Source organism: Petaurus breviceps, unplaced genomic scaffold (assembly GCF_028583685.1).
Source record: "Petaurus breviceps papuanus isolate PSGF00001 unplaced genomic scaffold, PetGlider_PUasm1.0 655, whole genome shotgun sequence".
Lineage (NCBI taxonomy): Eukaryota > Metazoa > Chordata > Mammalia > Diprotodontia > Petauridae > Petaurus > Petaurus breviceps.
Genome location: NW_027186439.1, coordinates 1,903 through 8,972, shown reverse-complemented (window position 1 = coordinate 8,972; position 7,070 = coordinate 1,903). Strand labels below are relative to the sequence as shown.

Below are 7,070 nucleotides of genomic sequence, written 5' to 3'. Positions count from 1 at the left end.
ACTCACCTCCCAGAACCACAATCTTTTTGTTGGTCTCCTCTGAAATGAAGGCTTTGACCAAGTTGTAGGCTACAGGGAAGAGTTTAGGAGCTGAAAGAGACAGAGCTACCTTGAGATTAGGGCCACAAAGAGGAGATGATTCTGCATACGGTCAGGGCAGCCCTGGACCAGCACAAAATCAGCCAGCAACAGCTCTGGGGTAGAAGTGACTCATTTCACCCAACATTGCCCTTAGGAACTCAACCACCCTGGTCCTGGTGTCTTGAGGTCCCTTGAAGGGGGTGAGTCTAAAATAAAATCCTTTAGGGGTTTTGATGCCTAACTCGAATGGGGGAAAAAATTTCCATCATTTTCTGAGCCCTGGAAAAGTCCAGCAGGTGCCCCCTTGCACTGACCCCAGGCCCCTCTTTCCCTCTCACCCATTCCATCCCATCCCTTGCCATTGCTGACTTACCTTTCACTGTAATAAGATACTTGACAGTCTCGGGGAAATTGTTCTCAAGCACAGAGAAAAACTGCAAAGCCAAGAGAAGCCTACTAATGGCCTTCCTCATGTCAGCCAGTGTCCACCTCCCTGACACCTCTGGGAGACAGTCCCTGGAAGCCTCAGAAGGACTCCCCTCTCCAGGGCTCTTCAGAGATCCCACTGAGGACTCACTGCTCTCAGTCCCTGGCCTGTCGCTGCCTGGACATCACTGCCCAGACTACTGAGGCCCCAACCTCCAGGGCTGAGAAGGGGGCTGTAACATCACAGGAATTAGAGCTGGAAAGGCCCTTAAAGGTCAAGACCCTATTTTTATAGATGCCACAACAGAGACCCAGAAAGGGGGAAGAGCTTGGCCAAACTCATTCAGAATCAGACACGTGTTGGGTAGTGAGTTTCCCAGAAGGCATCTGGGACCTCAAGGCCCTTTAACACAACCTGTACCCAAACAAAAGCCCCCTTATAACATCCCTGATGAGTAACCATCTGGCCTCTGCTGGATGGGGAGCTCACTACCTGCCAGGGCATCCTTCTTCACCTTTGGACAGCTCTCATTGTTAATGAGTTTTCTTTTTATGTCAAGCCCAAATTATGTTTTGGTTTTTGGTGATTTCTAATACTGCATAGCCAAGGTGAATCTAGAACATTTGATTTCAGATAGCATTCCAGCAGTCTTTCTTCCACACCTTGTGAGAGACCATTAGATCCCAAAAGAAGGACCCTTAGAGACTGTGAGATTACAGGATTCAGAACTGGAAGGGACCATGCCCCTCATTTAACAGATCAGTAAATGAGGCCCAGAGAGGGTAGGTAGGTGATTTGCTCAAGGTCACACAGTTCTGGGCCTTGAACCTAGGTCCTCTAACTCCCAAATCTGTTGTTCCTTCTGCTGAATCAGAGTGCCTCTACCCCAACCCAGTAGATCCCTTCCCCATAAAACTTCAGCCTGATTTTCTGGGATGTAGAATTTTGGAGCCAAAGGCCTCAATTTGCTGTGGGCTCAGAGTCCTGGTCCCCAGCTTCACCCTGGGCTGCTGCTGTAGGAGCCTGGCTGCCCCTCAGTCAGGCTGAGCCAACACCAAGCCTCTCCCTCCCCTAAGTGCCCATTCCCTCCTCACCTCCTGGTAGACTTCTGTAGCTGGCTTCCAGAAGTGCTTCAGGCCCAGATACTCCAGGTCAAATATTATAATGAAAGTTTCTATCTTCTTTCCCAGCTGTGAGAACAAAAAGACAGGCCAGTGAATCTCCCAGGGGCAGCTGACTGGCTGTTTATCACCCAACCAGGGCTGCCTACATTCATGAGACTCAGAGCTGGGGGGCCTGTGGAGGCCACCCAGGAAGGAGGTCATCCAGCCACTGGCTTAGCCTGGGAAAGGACCATGGAGCCGATTTGGTTTCCCTCCCTTATTTGTGGATCAGGAATGTGGCTGGGCCTCCTGAGAATCATGTGACTCCAAATCACTTCACTCTCTGGGCCTCCTGAGTAAAAGGAGGCAGTTGGACTCAGTGGCCTCCAAGGTGCTTTCAGATCTCAGCTAATGCTACTACAAGTGACCTGCCTGATGGGGTGAATAAAGTGGGTTGGGGGTCATGGCTGAGGGGGTGAAGCTTTTATTCAGCCTTTTCAATCATGTCCAATGCTTCATGACCACACTTTGGGGATTTCTTGGTAGAGATACTGGAGCGGTTGACCATTTCCTTCTACAATCCATTTTACAGTTTAAGAAACTGAGGTCAACAGGGTGAAGTGACTTGCCCAGGGCCACACAGTTGGGAAGTGTCTGAGGCCAGATTTGAACTCATGAAACCGAGTCTTCCTGATTCCAAGCCCAGTACTCTAGCCCCTGTACCACGGGGCTGCCCTGGGCTAAAGCTAGCCCATGGAAAATGGGGGCTGGAGTGAGAGGATGAGGGATTGTGCATTTTTAAAAATCATTTTGGGTAAATACCAAATCGTGTCTTCTAAACTTTACTGAACCTGGTGGCCAGCACCACCTCTACTGGGCCAAGGGAATTGGAGCCAGAGAACAGGCTAACTGTGGGGAGCCCGACTGCCATCTGGTGACCAACCTGTACATTACACTCCCCCAGGGGGCTAAGGAATAGCTGCTGTCTCTGGAATAGCAGAGAAGGGAAGGGACTGAGATGGTCTCACTTGTCACTGAGGGCACCCTTTAGCACTGAAGCCAATTCTAACGGCCCTGCCCCAATTAGGAAAAAATCTTTATGAGGCAATGACTGTGCATGAGCCAGTGCTAGGAGCTGCAGGGAATACAAGACACAGATCCCACTCTCCTGGGGATTAGACTGTCACTGCTCTGCTCAATTACCCTCTGGGGCTCCTTCTGTCTCTTGGACTAAGCCTGGCATTCAAGGTCTTCCAGAATCTGGCTCAAACCTTTCCAGCCTTAACTGATCCTATTCTGTTCCAAACACACTGGATCACTGTACTTACATCCTCTGTCCCAAATATGCCCTCACCCACTGCTGGGACTTTGCTCACGCCACTCCCACACCTATAACTGTTTTCCTCTCCCAGGTTCTATCTACTAAAATCTCACCCTTCCTTCCAGGCTGGGATCAGGTCCCAAGTCCTCTGTGGAAGGAAGTCCTGTGTTCCCAAATGCCACAGAGCTGTTGAGAACTCTCCTTGGGTTATACTCACAATCTAGCTGCCAGCCTCATCACTCGACAGGAACCTCTCTCTCAAGGCACCTGTGGTCTCTCAACTCCCAAGGTCACTGGGTCTCTCCCACAGTGCTCAACACTGCTTACAACCCTCTCCTCCTCCTGGGATCCTCCTAGATGCTCCCACCTGTCTGATGGCTCCTTCTCATTCATGTCCCACCCCTGGGGTTTGAAGGACCCCAGGGCTGGCTGGGCTTCAGGTCCCCTGCTCTGTCTGCTCTCTCTCTAGTGACCTCATCATCTCCCGTGGGCTCAGCTGCCATCTCTGTCTGTCAGAATGTAAGCTCTTTAGGACAGGGATGTTACCATTCAGGATCAGGATGACCAGAGATGGGGGCAGAGCCGGCACAGGAGATACATGTAACAAACGTTTCCAGCCTGCCTGCCTCCCAGCCTTGTCCGCTCAGGGTCACCCAGCTACAAAGAGGGTTGGAATGATCACATCCATTCTGTGCCTTCTTCGACTTAATCTGTGGATAACGCATTAAGGATCCTGTCCTGTGGCTGCCTGAGTCGTGCTTAGTCACTCATTTTGTCCTGTAACTGCCCACTCTCTTACTTCAGAACTTGGTTAACTTTACAGGTCCAGGTCCCCAGCTCATCTCGGTTCCATGGGTTTGTCAAGGAAACTGGTGACCCTTGAAGGATGCAGGTGAGCCAGTATCTTTACACACCAAGCCGTCCTTCCTAGGTGTCTGTCCGGTTTGCTCTCTGTCCTTGCAGAGGAAGCCGGACTCAAACAAGGAAAGTTTCTTACTCTCAGGAGGGAAGAAAAAGCTTCCACTTCTGCTCCTTTCCAATTTCCATCCAGGCACATTTTCTCCCATCTCTGAGGCTAGCCTTCCTATTTTCAGTATCCCCCAAACTATAAAAACTGCCTCTAACTCCATAATTGTGTGGTTGCTTTGCTCGGAAGCTCAGGCTCTGTTTGTTGATAAATTCACACTTCCCTAATAAATTGACTGTACTTGGAACTTGGTGCCCCGGTCTACCTTCATTTTTTAAAGTGTGACAATATGAACCCAGATCTGCTGCTTTCAAACCCAGGGTTCTTTCCAGATGATGTCTTTCCTACCAGACCAGGGTCACAGAAGGAGAAAAATGCACTCAAAGACATGTCCCTTTGAACTGTAACCTTTGAATCATCTCAGAGCTGCTGTCTGACTCAACAGGGGCAAGCTGAGGGGCTATTGCCCAGGATCAATGGGCTGAGGCACCCACCCTCCCCAGCCCTATCTCAGCCTTTCCCAGAGCCTCCCCCTCTCCCTCTCTCACCTTCTCACTCTGTAGTTCACATTCCCGAAGGAGGGATGCCAAGATCTGGATGCGTTTCTTGACCATTTCTGCTTTACTGCTGGACAGAAGCAGCCCTTTGGGATCCAGGCAGCCAGTGGTATCTAACCACACAGGGCATCCCTCTTGGTCATAACCAGTCAAGCCTCCCGTGTCATATAACTGGAGGACCTAGACACAGAGGAAACAGCCTCAATAGCCCTCAGAGACTCTGAGCTCAAGAAGGCTCATGGTACAGCCCAGGCAGCCAGAACCCAGAGGAGAGTCAGGCAGGGCTGGGTTCTGGGGCTCTGGGGCTCTGGGCAGGGGCTGAATCCAAGCTCACCTCAGGAGGCTGCCAGTTCAAGATGTTGTCCAGGTCCACTTCCTTCCGGAATACCATGTGCTACCAAGAGAAATGAGATGGTACCAAGCCAGGACTTCCTCCAGCTTGGCAGCCCCAGGGTCAGACACAAAGGGCAGAGCTCAGAGGGACAGAAAGTCAGAACTGGGAGGACCTTGAAACAGGGGATGTCAGAGCTGGGAGAAATCTCCAAAAAGGACTCTAGAACATGGGATGTCAGAGCTAGGAAGGATCTTGGGAAAGGCCTATAGAGCATACGATGGGAATTCTAAAGGACGTAGGATGAAAAATGTTCTCTCACCGCTAGAAAGAGAATGGATAAAGCTGAATGAAATTGAAGGAGACTTTTTAAAACTTTCTTTATTTGTGTTAGATTTTTTAGTTTTTAGTTTTTTTCAACATGGCTAATATGGACATATGTTTTGTACAATTTCACATGCATAATCGCTTTTTAATGGGTGAAAGAGAGAATGGAGGAAGAGAATTTGGAACTCACAATTTAAAAAATGAATGTTAAAAATAAATAATGAATTTTTTTCCTTGCAGAGAATGCAGGATGTCAGAGTGGAGAAAAACCTTTGAACCCGAGAACACCAGAGCTAGCAGGCATTTAATCCAGTTCCTTCCCAGTACAGTTGGGGAAACCAAGGCCCGTGGAGGGGAAGTGAGTTTCCCAAGGTCACAACGGTGGAGCAATGATTCCCACCCGGGTCCTTTGGTACCAGACCCAGTGCTCTTTCCAATACATGTGGATCATCTAGTCCAGCCACCTCATGTTATAGATGTGGCAACCAAGACCCTGAGATGTGAGGCCAAGGTCAAAACTGGGCAGGGGGCAGCTTTGAGCTGGGATCTCTAGACTCCCATTGCAGGGCTCCTTCCAAGCCCTTTGCCTCCCGCCTCTTGGTGTGTCAGGTCTCACACCCATACCTGGGCCCAGGTTACTAAGAACCATCCTGGGCATCCCCTAACTGTTACTGGGGTTTCTTCACCTCCTGATAGGAAGGCTGAGAGGAGGAGGAAAGAATCCAGAGTCTTTGGAAGACCATTAGTGGGACAAGAATTTTGGCTGAGGTTAGAAGAGGAGATGGAGGAAAGGGAGAAACTCAGGAAGAGGTGAGAAGGCCCAGGATCTGCTGCCTTGGCCTAGGGTCCAAGGCAGTAAAGGGCTGGGGGCTTACCTTCCGGAGCATGGCCTCAGATTTCTGTAGGTCAAAACTTCGAGCTGCAAAAGAGCCAGGATCAGGCTGGAGCCTGGGCAGGCCACCTCTGGGCAGGGCCCTTCTCCTCCCCTGCCCAGGGAGACCCAGGCCCAGGCCAGGACCACTTTCTCCACCAACACCTCAGCACATAGGAAGCCTGAAGTGAACGAAGGCCTTCAGGGAATGCTGGGAGCCCTGAATCATGGGACACCGGGGTACAGGTGAGTGCCCAGATTTATACAGGGGTTATAGTGAGGCTAAAGCAAGTCTGCTGAGTTTTCCAAAGGCCTGACGGCCAAAGTTCTCCAAAGGAGATGACTCTGGGGGGAGGGAGGGCAGAAGGGACTGTTCTTTCTTCTCCAGTCTCTATTCCCCATCATTTTGCCACCAGACTGACGCCATGCCTTGGAACAATAGTTCTCAAACTCCTTGATCTCAGGAGCCCTTTAAACTCTTAACAATTATTGGGGCCTCCCAAAGAGTTTTCCTTTATGTGATTTATATCAATATTTACCATATTAGAACTTTTAAACTTCTTAATATTTTTGGGAAAATAGTTTTGATCTTGGACACCCTGAAAGGGCTTCCTGGATCCTAGGCTTGCTCTGGAGGTTTGAACCCTTTCATCCCTGGAAGTTTATCCTGGGCCTCACTGTCCTGATTGGTCAGAGCCTCACTGTTTCAGGCAGGTCCCAGCCATTCTTCACTGCCCTCCCATCCCTCTGGCTCTCTTCTCACTAAGTCAGCCACCTTGCTATGATGTATATGACATACCCTCCTTCTTTCCTTGCTCCTTCCCACCTCTTCCCAGTTTTAGAACCACGATCAAATCAACTCTGTCACTGTCCCTGGATAGGGCAAGTCAGTTTTCTCCCCTATAGTCCTGTTCACCATCCTTGTAACTTTCCAGACCAAAGTGCCCCTCCCAAGTCATCACTTCCCTATGCTTACTGTCTGTTTCTTCCATTACAATTTTAACTCCCTGGAGCTTAGTGCAGTTCTTGGTACCTAGCAGAAGCCTAATAATTGCCTTTTCATCCACTCCTTCGTTCTCTGGCTT

At 49.9% G+C, this 7,070-nt stretch overlaps 1 pseudogene; it reads right to left on the bottom strand.

Moving 5' to 3' along the window:
- The window catches only part of LOC138173851 (SEC14-like protein 4), a 6,588-nt pseudogene extending 560 nt beyond the window's left edge, over positions 1-6,028 (bottom strand).
- Positions 6,029-7,070: the final 1,042 nt, after the last annotated feature.